The sequence below is a fragment of the Anarhichas minor genome, unplaced genomic scaffold (assembly GCF_050575085.1).
Source record: "Anarhichas minor isolate MPS153535 unplaced genomic scaffold, ASM5057508v1 ptg000001l, whole genome shotgun sequence".
Taxonomy (NCBI): domain Eukaryota; kingdom Metazoa; phylum Chordata; class Actinopteri; order Perciformes; family Anarhichadidae; genus Anarhichas; species Anarhichas minor.
In genome coordinates this window covers 1,995,001-2,010,521 of record NW_027466447.1, presented here as the reverse complement: position 1 = coordinate 2,010,521, position 15,521 = coordinate 1,995,001, and the positions used below count along the sequence as shown (strand labels likewise).

Below are 15,521 nucleotides of genomic sequence, written 5' to 3'. Positions count from 1 at the left end.
AAGAAAACAATGTAGATTTCCCAAAATGTCAAACTACTCTTTCAAACAAACATAAGAAAATAAATACATGTATTTGGAAAGTCATCTTAATGAATGTCAGACATTTTTGTCCAGCATTCCAGGGGCGTTTTTCTTCACCAACTTTGCCATACATAAGCTGTAATTGTCACAAATTCCCCTTTATATTAGTTTGTTTTCATCCTGTCTGCTTGTTTAATTAACTCTCCTGTCATTACCATTCACACCCGATCACCTCTCATTCCCCTCACCTGGTCCTCCACACCCTTCTCACCTGCAGCCCATTCCCTCATTAGCCCTCACTATTTAGGTCCCCTCACTTGCACTTGTTCTCTGCCAGATTGTCTTGTATGTTATTGCCAAGTTCTCCAGCGTATCTTTATATTGTTCCTGATCTGCCTGTTCCGACGCTGTCTGCGTGTTTTCGACCTTGGCTTTTTGCCTGCCCCTTATTGGATTTGTTCGCCTGTTTGACTTACCTCCCGGTTTTGACCCTTCCTGAACTCAAGTAAAATAACTAAACTTGTATTTTGTCTCCGAGTTGTGCTTTTGGGTTCAAGTATCTGTAATTCTTACAGTAATGTGTCATTTCCTATTTCAAAATAAATGCCATCATTGCAAGAGCCCCGAATGACTCCATTTGTGAGTGATAATTATTGTGAAAAATGACAGTTTGCAAAAGCAGTGCTCGAAAACTGCTTCTGTTAAATTAGGCCCCCGGTCACAAGGGTTAAATAATTACCTAAGAATACAAATTTCTAAGAAGTATTCCTCTCAAGCTTTATTGGTGTTAACTGCAGATTAACAAGTGTGTAAAAATGCAAATCACTGACATGAGCTTCTTTCACAATACTAGAGTTACAAGTCTCATGCCTTCCCATAGCAAGGTGACCTCCATGGCTCAGAAAACCGAGGCTTTCATATTCTTATACTGGCACCTTAACAAAATAAATAGCTTGACTGAGTTTTTCACTTCAAGGCAACACATTTTCAGCACAAGTGAGCAGACACTTCCTACAAACATCTTAAAACAGGAAGCTCAGGATGAGAATTATCAAAATAAAAGCCCTCACTATACATAAACAGGAAACTAGGCATCGACCTAGTTTTTCCAAAACATAAGTGCTCAGAGTCCAACTCTTGCCATGGCATAGACCTCAGCGGATGTTTCCTTTTTCCAACAAATGAAATTAAAAGGAAACTAACTCCTTCTCGGTACATCTATTTTAAGTCCTCACCTTTGAACTTTCATTGCTAACTATATATTTTGCATCCTTCATCCTTTTTGCACTTTTCCAACTATTCACACAACTCGTATCAACTGATTCATACTCCATTCAATCCTTAAAATATTTCACATCTTTCATACATTATTGGTATTCAACTTTTAAGGCAGCATAGCCTGAGTTTATCAACCCATAACATGTTGCACACGTTTCATACATTATTGGTTTTAGTCAACTTTTCAGTGACATCCATAATAATTAAACATATTCCTACTTTTCCAACTATTCCTACGACTTCACCTTCTTCTTACGCATTTAAGCTAGTAATGCAGTGTAGCGTCTGCTTTTCAGCATCCAGCATTCACACTGCAATTTCTTCAGCAATCGCCTTCTCTAGCTCTTATAATTATTATTACTACTTCTAAAAATAAGTATTATTAAATCAATACTGCAGCTGCTACTTCTACCACTTATTCTGCTACTGTGGCCAATGCTGCAAATACTTTGTCTACTACAAAACACAGTTGCCATTTGAATCGTAAATGATATGAATTAATTAAAGCAGGATTATCAGCTACAGCTGTGACCATGGTTTTAAATCTACTGATACAATACCCCTCCGGTGTAAGGTGGCCTGACTGTGCGGAGGGTGATTGATTTCAGAGTAAAACTCGTGCTTGGGAATTGCAATAATCAAATCAGCCCTGCAGTTAAACTTTTTGCCTGTGCAGATACAGGAACATGCTGGCATTTCCAGCGTGCTGGCTCATTCCCCCTTTTCATTTAGACTCTATTCTCCAGCTCAGCCAGATAATATGTACCGATACACTGACTCATAATGTTGTTATTGAAGTTAATTATACATTTGCATAAAAGGTCAGGGCAACAGCAGACGTGAATCTCTAAAGTGTACAGTAGGGGGTCTATTGCCCTTTCCTTCCCCTACCCACGTCTCACCTCCTCGGCCCGCATGCTGGAGTTTATTTTCACATGTCACATCATCAGAAATGGCAGATTGTTCCCTTAATAGATGTTGAGTGTGTCCAATGTGGCAGGTTGTTAAAGGTGTCGCACACAGGGATGAGCGACGCTCAAGAAAAAGGGGCTCATGTCGACGAGCAAACCAGCTATGTCCAACCACTATTGTTAACGTAACATAATAATAAATGTCTTGTCATATATATTGATAAATATTCTGTCAAAAAGATTAAAATAATTGATTCAGCTGAGCTCCTCACAGTGTGGGTCGATGTGAAATTGGTTGAGGACGGTCTACAAGGCCTGGAGAGACGGTGAGTTTTGGGGGGACTTCAGAGAAGGAATATGATAAGAATAAACAGCTCACCACCCACGGCTAGCCAAAAGGAGACAAACACAGAAACCATACCTGTGAGGAGGAAAGAGAGATCACAGCTTGTTAGAGACACACGGGGCAACGCAAGTATGCAGAAACGGTATTGATTCAAACAATGCAGGAGTGACAAATCATTAAACCCAAGCTGTACATTTGCACTGTGAGAAATACGATCATCAATTCACAGGAAGTTCATTAATTTCCTACAGAGCCGAGGGACTGGGGGGGGGTCGATGTCAACAAGCCTGTCTATACACAAGAAGCTTGCCTCAACTGAACTTTTCGAGGCAATTGATGGTCAGGTTTTGGACAATAAGTCGGCCTGGATTCCTCATGAGATTTTGGAACGTCCAGATCTCACCAACTTATTTGGAAACGAAAGGAAAGCATGTCTTCCTGTTTATTACAACCTCTCTTAAGTTAAAAGACAGATTCATTCATCTGTTTATTACAAATCAAAACCATTCAAATATTTTTTGTGTACATTTTAGAAAATGTATTTAGGCCATGCTCATTTTTCTAAATTGCCATTTTCGCTACAATAATAATATGTTCTTCAACACAACATTATTAGGCTGGATGCATCATAGCTTCCAATACTTGTATATAGTTTTTTTCATTTGATCTAATTTTATCATGTTTGTTTGCATCTTTGGAGAGTAAAACTGAACGTAAACATAACCTTGTTTAAAGGAAAACTACATAAGGCACCTTTAATTTGTCTAAAACTAACTGTACAGATGTTAGCTGTAGCTGCAGCTATAGTGTTCATAGTTATAGTGTTGTTTAAAATATGTGTTTTATGTCCTAAAGTACTTCTGTCAAGCACAACTGTCAGATTAAAAGGAGGATTTTAACCATTTTACTCACACTTCATATAAGGATTCAGGGAAACTAAGAAAAGTGCTGCTCATTTTAGCGCTTTCTCTCTCTGCACTTTTTAATAAACGCTAATACAATGCCCTAATCAGTCTATAATCAGCGAGTGGTCCATACACTCAGAGCTGAGCCGTTTACCACAGCTGCCAACATCCTCATGAATGGCCAGTTGAAGACCCACCACCGGTCAGAGTTTTTGGACAACTCAAGACAAACGTTGGCCCGTGGTGAGGAATCCATATCTGTTTACTTTTTCAGGAAAGGCACAATTCATACAAAATGCAGCTTCAACATGGTTTACATTTAAACTTTAAACAAAAGGAACTAAAAGTGCCAAGTTCAATATTTTAAAGTTTCCCGGTTGTAAACGTGGCTTGGATGTCCTTAACATGTCCAAAACAGACAATAGCGCCTACTGTGATGTGACATAAACAGCATCATTCTGCAGCCATGCCTCCAGGTGAGTGCAGAACTGTTATATAGTTTTACTAGCTCATACAGCAATACAAATCTGATTAAATTTACATTACAAATGTTCATAGAAAGATATTACCAAGAATAATTGTGTGTCCTTGTGATTTTTATATATTTAGCGAAACTGACGAGGAACATTTGAGATTCGTTCATCCCGGGCAATTGTGATCTAATGTATCAACAGCTGAGCAAAGCGAATTAAAATTCTCTTGCCAATATAAATGAGCTCGGGTATGTGAGCAGGAATCATTGATGTTAAAGGTGACTCATGCTATGAGTTTACTGCAATCTTCTGGTAATCACAAACGGATGAATCATCACTCGAGTTCACAGCGTGCAGTTCATACTAATTAGTATGTAGAGTGGGTTTGTATCCAATAGTAACCACGGGGCAAGGCTGAGACATTAGGAACAGATACTGGAAGAAAAGACTATTCTATTCAATCTGCTGGCCAGAGGGAATATCTAATAATACGGTCGCCATTATGTACAAGTGACTATGAGGAATTGTTGTACATGAGCAATGTGAGGCAAAAGTGTGGAAGTGAAGGTAAAAAGAAACCCGCAGAGTGCAAGTATCCTTGAAGAAAAACACGTTTTAATCTGTGAGACTAATGTGACTTTAGCAGTGTGCTGGCAGCCATCCAGAGCTGTGCTTTGTTGTTTGTTATATTACATTTGTCATATGAGGACAATAACAGCTTGCATTCAATGGATGTAATATAATATTTTATATAATACAGCATCTTCTGGCAATAATAGCTAAAACAGCCATATTTCTGAGAGTGAAGTCGCATTGTCTTAATATCCACTTCAGCAACAAATTCTTTCCAGCAACAAGCAGTGAATCTCTAGAAACAAGACATTAGTTTAATAGTTATTCTCTAGAACATGGATATGGGTTTGTGGGTTTTTAAATAGAGCAATGCAGACATGAACTATATTTCTCTCCATGATTCTACCCAATACATGAGATGGAGTGAGCTAAGGGTGCTCTGCAGGGGGAAAAAACACATTATTTGAAGTTATTTACATTGCTATATTAACTTCCTCTTCTTTATGCACAAAGGAAGAATGATTTATACAGTATATCTCTGGTTTTACATAATAAAATAACTTTCATGTTTGAGCTCAAAACTGCTACATCTCGAGACCTAACCTGTACCTTTAAAACCTGGCTGGAAACTTGAACTAGTAGCATGAACGTGTGCACCGCATTTGAATGTACATTCTGCATTGTTACACAGTGGAAGCAAATCAAAATCGTGTAAGATTCAAGCACTTAATTGCCCAGAATACAGTTCAGGACAGTTGAGGGGTAAGAGAGCCATAAAGTTGTTTATATTGCTCTGTGGCTTCTTATATGATGAGTTTATTTCCATAAATGTATTATTCTTGTACATGCGGAGAGGCTGAGCTGTAAAAGAATCAGAAAGGTTTTGGGACCATGTACACTGACTGTGACAAAAGTTCTTCCTTGCAAACAAGACTGTGTGGGACTGCTGTCCTTTCTGTCCTTCAGACTCTGTCAGAGGGACAGAAAGCAGGGGGGAGCGTCTCCTGCTGCGATCAGAAAAGTTCAGTGTTCAAGGTAACCCTCTGGGAAACGATATGCAATACACCACCCATTGTTTTAGCCTGATGCACATTTATAGTACAATCTGCGTATGTTATTGGAAGACATTTAACAAAAAACAGTAAAAGAAATTAAGCAGCGGAGGCTGTGACACCCTTGGCGTCCTATTTGTGTCAAAAATCAAAGTCCTCCTCAGACTCATAACTGAATCAAATCCACACATACCGACTAGGCATACTTTCAATAGTACTAATTTGCCAAAATGGGGGGTGTTTGTGGGGGCGCAGTTGTCAGACTTTGAAAACCACTGATTTATGTCGCATAACGGATGAGATGAAGTTTGTTTATTGTAGAATGTGCTGTTTACAAGTACATTTTTTAATACTAAATAAATGTTAAGAAGAAAAAAAAGGCTTTGGTATTAAAATGGCAAGTTCAAAGACTTTATCTGCCTTTGAAAATCCATACGGATCAGAATAAAGTTGCCTTGAATTTTATAAATGTAACGACATTAGAATCTACAAAGGCTCCCGAGTGAACCATTAAACTTCCTCGGAATTGAACACATTCCCAACAGAACACAATATATCAAAGACTGGTGCTTCTTTTTTTTTTACGTATGCATCAGCACTCTGTGTTTGACTTATCGTGGTTCATTGCGCCTTGCTGGGCTGCATTTATGTGAGGAGGGTAGTAAAGAGAATCATGTTCGAGAAAGAAGTTTCTCCAAACAAGTGCTGTGTCTCAGAGGAATTCTGCTTTTGTCCTTGAGAGGCATCATGGAGTGCGACTGGAAGACTTTTTATTCCTCCTCCGCTCCCCCCTCCTCCCCTCTATGCCTCTCTATGCGATTCTCTCAGCACTACTGCTGCCACAAATGAATTTCTGTGGATATGTTTTATTAAAAAGGCCACTTTTGCATGTGGAACACATTCACGTGTCCTTTTCTAGTGTTGGCAAGTGAAGCAGAGCAATATCTTGTCAGGATGAATAGAGTTCTGCAGGTATGACGTAGTTTTTGTGGGCCAACCCCGGAAGTTAGCATCACAACGGTCCCCTCGGCAAAGAGCCAATTGAGTTTTTCCCACTGAATTCTGGATTATTGGAGAAAAGAAGCTCTGTGGAGAACAAACGTATACAATACTTACACGATGTTACAAGGAAACGTTAGGCTATAAATGAACTACATCTCGAAGGAGGTCACATGGAGAACAAGTGAGAGCACGGCGTATTGACGTTCTGTCTCACTTGTTAGCAACCATCTTTTTTAAGCTTAAAAATTTACAAGAGGGATACTGACCGTTGTATTTTATGTCATAAAACAAAATGGTAAAATCTTTTAAGCTTGTTGATGTTAACCGCAGACCTTATTTCAGGCATCTTGCAGCATTCTATAAACAAGCCTTTACAGCGCTACAGTCCTTTACAAGGTGTGGGATGCAGGTTCAAACTGTGTTACAGCAGTGCTATTGATGGAGAAATGTCCAACACCCACTGAGAGGGAGAGATGAAGACAGAGAAGGAGGGAGAGTTTAAACCACCCACAACAAATTTATGTTATACTGCACAACATCAGTCAAAATCCCATGAAAGGAAGACAGGAAGTTGGCTATATTGATTGCACTCTCACGTCCTATGTGCCTTGAAACGTTCTCATTACCAAGCGTTTGCACCGTGACCTGTGTTTTTCTGCTTATTAACACTTCAATTTAAGAGTTTCAACATAGTCAACTCAAGCAGCTTTTATCTAATCAAATTGCTGAAAAGAAATGTTCCTGTCAGTGGGTGATGCCAAGGAGCAGGCCATCAATAACGAGAACTGAGAGAACGTGGAGAATAGCATCCGCCACCCACTGAGGCTCCGCGGGAACGCTGCTATTCTAGTGCAACAATCAACAGCTATTTAAAGACCTGTAGCGTTCAGAGTGTGGGTTCAGGTCCTTGTGTAACCAGACAGTTCAACTACACAGGACAGAAAGTTGCATGTCACAGTAAATAAATAGGAGAATGTGTGATTATTAGCCACAGACGTAAAAGAAAATGCTTGTTTTTCTGCCTTAAAGATACATTTGTTGAAAGTGTGTGCATTTGTGTGGCTGCAATCGAGCGAAATGCATGCATGTTGGCTGATCATTAGCATTAATTGAGACTAATTTCATTCCCAGCAAGTTGAAGTGCATCCGTGGCTATGGCAACCCACTCCCATATGGTGAGTGGCGCTGAGGCCCGCTGTCTCTCCACTTCCTCCTCCGGCAGTCATTGTGATTTGTGGAGCAATTACCGCACAGCCCGAGGAGAAGGAGCACTTCAGCGAGACGGGTCGGTGTCCCGCCTAATGCGTGACATCCTCGCGGTGTCTGCTAGCACGCGCGCTCACTCACGATGGCAAGGGCCCCGATTCAGCGTCAGCTGAAGCTGGGAGGAGGCCGAAGAGTTTGCTGTGGGTTCGGAGGTACGGTTTCACGAGGTGTCGCGAAAAGAAGGGCAAGAGGAGATATAAGATGAAAGTCAAGCTGAGAGAGTGCTGGCTTACTCACTGGGATTTGAAAAATAGCGCTGTAGCTCAGAGAACAGTGCCCTGGAACAACAACTAAATCAGAGCGGCAGTGTGTGGCGAAAATCCTCTCTCAGCAAAATATATCCTCCCAACACCGAAACACGGTCTCAATCGAAATCACTCCGAAAAATGTAACATCATCAAATACTCTCTCAACAGCCCTTCTTTATTTTCCTGATCCATCACAGCAGGGGTGTTTTATGTATCATCAGGTGGACCAGTGCTTCTCATTAAAATGATCAGTGTCCACCCTGACTGAGTAGTTAGTGGAGGAATACTTAAAAGCAATGTCTACACTGTCTTACACTATTGATGTTGTGGTTTCGGTCAAATTTTTCTTTTTCTTTGCTCTAAAAAAACACTATCTACTTCATCCAAATGAATGAAGGTCACACAGCATCACACAGCGTCTCCAGGGTTGCATTGTACCCAAACCCAACATGATTTTTCCCTACATCAGTTAAGGTTTGAAACAAAAATGTAAGCTACGGGTGTGAAGTCACGTGACTCGCCGACAGCTTCAGTAAGAATCACTCAACTTTTGGTTTCACATCAAATGTCCAAATCACACTTCTCGCTCCTACATCCGTTGCTCTGCGTTTACTGAAGCGGGCGGGTTTACATTGGAATTAGTTGAAGGCCCCTTGCATCTCATACTGACACCGGCGGTAGTCTTGTTTGTCGGTATTTGACGCCCTCGGACCAGGCTGCCAAACAAGAGTCTGCAGCCATGCTAAAGGCTGTGTGAGGCTGTACTTGGGCACCATGGCACTTTAACCTACATCAGCATGTCAACATGCTGACAATAACAATGCTAACAAGCTGATGTTAAGCAGGTATAGTTTATTTTGATAGCATGCTAACAGTTTTTTTAAGTTAGTGCTATACAAACTACAGCTAAGGCAAATAGGGATGTCATTAGTTTTGCAGATATTAGATCAAAGTATTGAGACAAATAAAGATTTTGACCTGAGAATTAACGTTAAAGAGACATCGTACCGTCAATATTGTGGGTATTATGTAAATCCTGAAACCTGTATTTATTCATCAGAAAAGCTTTCAATAACGCTCTGTTTTTGCTGAGATGGTGAAATCCGTATGAGTGCACATCAACCTAAACCCCGACACATCTGTTCCTGACTGCTAGTGGAAGAATTAATACATCAAGTCCTCATGTCATAAACAAAAGTAGTGCAGAGTGCTCTAGTGTGCCAGTGCAGTCAGCAGAGTACACACGTACCTCCCTTTGGAGGGCGCCCAAGAGACCCTGAAATTATTCACTGCTGGGATGTAACACTGAAACTGTGGTTGGACATGCTTCTGTGCCATTGTTGCACCTTGAAATTGGGCTTGACACAAAAGTTGTTTTTTTCTTCCTGTGACTCAGACTTTAAGTAGAAGATCTCGTGTACAAGAGGTTAATGGTCCCTGTGAAGGTCCCGACTGTGCATGTCCCATTTACATACATCTATATATATGTAGAGAAAAATAAATGGGTGGTGAAGATCTTCGCATAAACAACTGTGTCGGGATCAGTTAAGTATACAACACACTGTATTTTTCAGGCATTGCGTTGCGGTCACATGCCGTTATAATCTGGATTTGCTCCGTGACAGCGCGTGCAATTTTAGTGGACAAATCATCGGGGATTGGACATGCAAACAGATCGAGTGTATTACAGTATGTATCATGGCTACCAGCTGCCCTGAGCCCACCGACGGGCAGTGTTATTTGTTGTCAAAGGCGGCATCAGGAGCCTTTAACAGCCTCGGGCTAAGCTGCTTTCCAGCCAAGAGTGACAACAGGCTGTCAGCTGAGTCCCCCATAGGCACAAAGACAAAATGTCCATGGCTGAGCCTTTACCAACACAGGATCTGTTCAACTCCTGTGCCGGATCAGAAAGTGGGTTAGCGGCGAACCGGAGGCCAGCGTGAGCAGCTCAGCGTGGATTAATACTGCCAACTAGTGGATGAAGAGTGAACGTGAATTGAGGACATTAATGATAACCATTTATAGAATTGTTTTGGGCGGGTCTGAACAAATTAAGAGGAGTGTTTAGTTTCTCTTTAATCTCGACTCTTGAAAGTCAAAGAAATAGTGCGGTAACTCTGGCTAATGTCTGTAGTCACTTATCTTCAAAGGGACAATACAGATCAGTTTACTCTTCATCATCATTAGTTATGCTCAGCTTGTGAAAACAGTTGCATTGAGTCTTCTGTGGCTCTAGAGGAGCATAGTTCTTGGAGTCTGACCCATATGATATATATATACCTTTATACTTTATGGGAGAAAAATACTAAATTGAGTGCCCCTTTAAGAGCATAAAAGGCTGAGAATGTACCTTAAGTAAAGGCAAAAGTGGATTTTGTGAAAGTAAACATAGTTTCAAAGATTTTCTTCAAAAAAGTGTCTCAGGACAGTTGATTTCACTGTTTCATGATGTTTTCATTAGAATCTGATGCTTACACACCTTTGCTGGTTTAAGGTACATTCTTAGGCTTTTATGCTCTTAAAAGATGTTTCAGGCTGGGAAGAGTGGATTTTGTGAAAGTAAACATATTTTCAAAGATTTTTCTAGATTTTTCCAGCAAGTGGTGGGAAGCTATATTGTAACTGAGCGTCTCATGGATAACAGTATCTCTGGTGTCTTCAATTGAACCTATGCGGTCCCGCGGCCCTCGCGGCCCACAGGTGCAAAACTGAAAGTTTTTTGCGGCCCTCTAGGTGGCGCTCGTGGCCCAATCGTGGGCCACGGCCCCATGGTTAAGAATCACTGCACTAGATGACCTCAGACCTTTTTGCCAGTCTGGTCACCTGACATCTGTAATGGGAAAATATGTCATAGTCTCATGTGAAGGTTTAAAGAATGTAAGTCCTAAAAGTGCAGACACCAAACTGTAGTTTCAGTAGATGACTTTAATTAGTTTAGTATCCAGGTGTCTTGTTATCTGTTGAATTGTGCACTGTGTCTTTCTTCTTCGTAAGACAGAGACACAGAGAGGCCTTGACTAACAGATATCCTCTGTTTGAAATACTTTTAACTTCCTTTGTGACACATTATCTGAAGTTGTAAAGGCGTAAACCTTTGCATGCATATATGATGTGTGAGAGTAAAGAATGTCTATTCTGTCTCTGCAATGGTCATTTTAACAATGTCACAGTGGCTTCAAAGGAAGCATCTGCTGTGTGTTTAAACGGTTTATTGTAAGGCAAACTGTGAACAAAGGGATTTGCAAACAGGAGATAAAGCGCCTTCCTGACTGTCTTAAATGAAGTATACTAAGGCTCGAAGGATGACCTGCCTTTTATTGTGTTCTTTGTGTATTCTTGTTAGCTAAGCAGATAACAGGAAGCTGTCTGAGCATAAATGTCCATGCATTGTGACTGTTAGGTAGAGCACTCATACAGATCACTGCAATGTGTCTGTGAGACTGTTCTCTTTGCTTGCAAGCAAATAAATTAACTTTACAAACCTTGATCGTTCATCAAGACTCTGTTTACTTTATATTGATAGAAAACCTTCACTTTCTTCTCCCGACTAGTCATAAGAAATATTCCACAACACATCCCCTCCATCTAAAATACCTTTATCAGGTTAGCACAGTATATGTCAGCTATGAGGTCAATTATTTCTTACTTTTGACAAATAAACTCTGTAAACTAACATATTTTGTCTCCAGAACACATTCAATAACCTTTCAAATTAATTTATTGTCCAGCAATTAGGGAACAGATAGGGGACTTTTACAGCACGGTGTATATATATATATATATATATATGTATATAATATATATATAATTAATCGCATTGTTATGGCAAAGTTCAATAATGAATTCAAAAGTAGTGTATTGCGCACTTTTATTTTAAAAGTACTGCTATATGAACAAAAGTGCAATAACATTTGGTTCACGAAATGCAGGTAGAATGTTTTATACTTAATGTGAATATAATTCATACTTTGTTGGCCGTCCCACACATATTTCACGTAAACGAGTAAAACTGCTTTGTTTGTTACGTCTGTAGATTCGTCCATTTGTAATGCAAAATGACCACTTGCCTTAATTCGAGCTGTGGTCTGTTGTTTGATTTCATCCGACATGTCTTCAATTCGTCTACTTATACATTTGACAGAGGTATAGTTTTCAGTTTATCCGCTGCGGATTGATCCAACAAATGCCGCTTCAGTTTCGACGGCTTCATGCTTTCTTGTGCCAGAACCTCGCTGCACAAAACACATTGAGGTTTTTGCCCTCTTTTGTCCTCAATGTAAGAAAATCCATATCTGATGTAGTCGGCGTCGTACTTGCGTTTCGCCATGCTCAATTAGCACATGAAAACAAACTTTGTGGGTGTTCTTCTATACTGTGAAATGGGGGGTGTCTATTAGCATTACAAGGCATTAACGGCAAATACTTTTTTTTTTCAGGCAAAGGCCCGTGACCCACTGAAAACGGGTACGCGAAGTGGGTCGCGACCCACCAATTGAGAATCACTGCAGCATCCTCTCAGCAAAATGAACCACACTTTGTCTGATTGATTCATTTATTAGACAATCTGATGTGCGATATGTGTCCAAAGTAGGTTCATTCATTACACACAGTGTGAGGGCAGCTTCAGCTTCATACATACACAGTATGTAATAACTTGAGAAAAAAACTTTTTTGGAAAATAGTTCTGGACTTGATTTTTATGATGCATTATGATGCATTGATTGCATGTGAACAATTGTGAAAGTAGGATGGACAACTCTGACAACAGTCTCTGACAAAACTGTAATATTTGGTAGTCATGTAAAAAATCTGGAGGTTTAACACTGTCCCGTGGGTTGTTGTGGCCGAGTGGTTAAGGCGATGGACTAGAAGTCCATTGGGGTCTCCCCGCGCAGGTTCAAACCCTGCCAACAACGAAAGACACTTTGTTGCCTCACCATAAAACCTGATGGTTTGACACAAGTTGTTGATTTAGCAAACACTTCCTTGTGTATCTTGTCACATTGTAAATCTCAACTTCCTGGAATTTCACAGTACTATACAAGTGCATATACAAGTCTGCATCTATCGTTTTTTGTCATATTGCTTCCGTTATTTAGGTATCTCGAAGAAGGGTCGACAATTTGTGATCATTGGTGGGGGATGTAGCTCAGTGGTAGAGCGCGTGCTTCGCATGTATGAGGCCCGGGGTTCAATCCCCCGCATCTCCATCAGGCATTACGGTCACTGTAACGAAAATTGACATCCAAAACATACATAGAGCAAATGAAAGAATGCACCAACTATCACTATGGCAAGCAAAATTGAACAACAGTGTTACAGAAAAGTGTTCTTTGTAAGTGCCTTTTTCAGCCACTGAGACAGTTCTTAGAACTTCTGAAAGTTGGTTTAATACTGTCCCGTGGTGGCCGAGTGGTTAAGGCGATGGACTAGAAATCCATTGGGGTCTCCCCGCGCAGGTTCAAACCCTGCCAACAACGAAAGACACTTTGTTGCCTCACCATAAAACCTCCATGCTGAGACATTTCAGGTTGAGCTTAGATAAAGAGCAGCCTCAAAGTTGATGGTTTGACACAAGTTGTTGATTTAGCAAACACTTCCTGGTGTATCTTGTCACATTGTAAATCTCAACTTCCTGGACAATATTGTATAATGTCACAGATAGATGAAGTGAGCCATCCCTTCCAATGCAGCTCCTTTCACTTTATAAATGCAGAGCTCTTTTCAGTCTCAGTGCCCAGGTAAATGGCCGACTATGCTGTGAAAGCCTTTGGCCCACCAATGGTGGTACAGTGGTGAGCATAGCTTTCTTCCAAGCAGTTGGCCCCTGTTAGATTTCCGGCCATCTGAGTCATTTTCTTCCAGTGAGAGTACACTGTTGCTAAGTTTTGTAGTCAGATAGTAAGCAGAAAGGCAGCAAATGTCCAACATTTCCACTGTGACTGCTTGTATAGTGGTGCGAGGAGTTTTTCCAAGCTTAATTTCTAAACTTCACAGTTGCATTTCACAGTACTATACAAGTGCATATACAAGTCTGCATCTATCGTTTTTTGTCATATTGCTTCCGTTATTTAGGTATCTCGAAGATGGGTCGACAATTTGTAATCATTGGTGGGGGATGTAGCTCAGTGGTAGAGCGCGTGCTTCGCATGTATGAGGCACGGGGTTCAATCCCCCGCATCTCCATCAGGTATTACGGTCACTGTTACAAAAATTGACATCCAAAACATACATAGAGCAAATGAAAGAATGCACCAACTATCACTATGGCAAGCAAAATTGAACAACAGTGTTACAGAAAAGTATTCTTTGTAAGTGTCTTTTTCAGCCACTGAGACAGTTCTTAGAACTTCTGAAAGTTGGTTTAATACTGTCCCGTGGTGGCCGAGTGGTTAAGGCGATGGACTAGAAATCCATTGGGGTCTCCCCGCGCAGGTTCAAACCCTGCCAACAACGAAAGACACTTTGTTGCCTCACCATAAAACCTCCATGCTGAGACATTTCAGGTTGAGCTTAGATAAAGAGCAGCCTCAAAGTTGATGGTTTGACACAAGTTGTTGATTTAGCAAACACTTCCTGGTGTATCTTGTCACATTGTAAATCTCAACTTCCTGGAATTTCACAGTACTATACAAGTGCATATACAAGTCTGCATCTATCGTTTTTTGTCATATTGCTTCCGTTATTTAGGTATCTCGAAGAAGGGTCGACAATTTGTGATCATTGGTGGGAGATGTAGCTCAGTGGTAGAGCGCGTGCTTAGCATGTATGAGGCCCGGGGTTCAATCCCCCGCATCTCCATCAGGTATTATGGTCACTGTAACGAAAATTGACATCCAAAACATACATAGAGCAAATGAAAGAATGCACCAACTATCACTATGGCATGCAAAATTGAACAACAGTGTTACAGAAAAGTGTTCTTTGTAAGTGCCTTTTTCAGCCACTGAGACAGTTCTTAGAACTTCTGAAAGTTGGTTTAATACTGTCCTGTGGGTTGTTGTGGCCGAGTGGTTAAGGCGATGGATTAGAAATCCATTGGGGTCTCCCCGCGCAGGTTCAAACCCTGCCAACAACGAAATACACTTTGTTGCCTCACCATAAAACCTCCATGCTGAGACATTTCAGGTTGAGCTTAGATAAAGAGCAGCCTCAAAGTTGATGGTTTGACACAAGTTGTTGATTTAGCAAACACTTCCTGGTGTATCTTGTCACATTGTAAATCTCAACTTCCTGGAATTTCACAGTACTGTGCATATACAAGTCTGCATCTATCATTTTTTGTCATATTGCTTCCGTTATTTAGGTATCTCGAAGAAGGGTCGACAATTTGTGATAGTTGGTGGGGGATGTAGCTCAGTGGTAGAGCGCGTGCTTCGCATGTATGAGGCCCGGGGTTCAACCCCCGCATCTCCATCAGGTATTACGGTCACTGTTACGAAAATT

At 40.7% G+C, this 15,521-nt stretch overlaps 8 non-coding genes across 8 annotated transcripts; all 8 read left to right on the top strand.

Annotated features, from left to right (window-relative positions):
- The first annotated feature begins 12,909 nt into the window (after positions 1-12,909).
- On the top strand, positions 12,910-12,991 carry trnas-aga (transfer RNA serine (anticodon AGA)). The gene has a single exon. It is a non-coding gene; the product is annotated as a tRNA-Ser (tRNA).
- Positions 12,992-13,213: 222 nt separating this feature from the next.
- Positions 13,214-13,285, top strand: trnaa-cgc (transfer RNA alanine (anticodon CGC)). Its single transcript has one exon. It is a non-coding gene; the product is annotated as a tRNA-Ala (tRNA).
- A 191-nt stretch (positions 13,286-13,476) lies between these two features.
- Positions 13,477-13,555, top strand: trnas-aga (transfer RNA serine (anticodon AGA)). The gene has a single exon. It is a non-coding gene; the product is annotated as a tRNA-Ser (tRNA).
- A 634-nt stretch (positions 13,556-14,189) lies between these two features.
- trnaa-cgc (transfer RNA alanine (anticodon CGC)) lies at positions 14,190-14,261 on the top strand. The gene has a single exon. It is a non-coding gene; the product is annotated as a tRNA-Ala (tRNA).
- A 191-nt stretch (positions 14,262-14,452) lies between these two features.
- Positions 14,453-14,531, top strand: trnas-aga (transfer RNA serine (anticodon AGA)). Its single transcript has one exon. It is a non-coding gene; the product is annotated as a tRNA-Ser (tRNA).
- Positions 14,532-14,804: 273 nt separating this feature from the next.
- trnaa-agc (transfer RNA alanine (anticodon AGC)) lies at positions 14,805-14,876 on the top strand. The gene has a single exon. It is a non-coding gene; the product is annotated as a tRNA-Ala (tRNA).
- Positions 14,877-15,071: 195 nt separating this feature from the next.
- trnas-aga (transfer RNA serine (anticodon AGA)) lies at positions 15,072-15,153 on the top strand. The gene has a single exon. It is a non-coding gene; the product is annotated as a tRNA-Ser (tRNA).
- A 267-nt stretch (positions 15,154-15,420) lies between these two features.
- trnaa-cgc (transfer RNA alanine (anticodon CGC)) lies at positions 15,421-15,491 on the top strand. The gene has a single exon. It is a non-coding gene; the product is annotated as a tRNA-Ala (tRNA).
- The last annotated feature ends 30 nt before the right edge of the window (positions 15,492-15,521 follow it).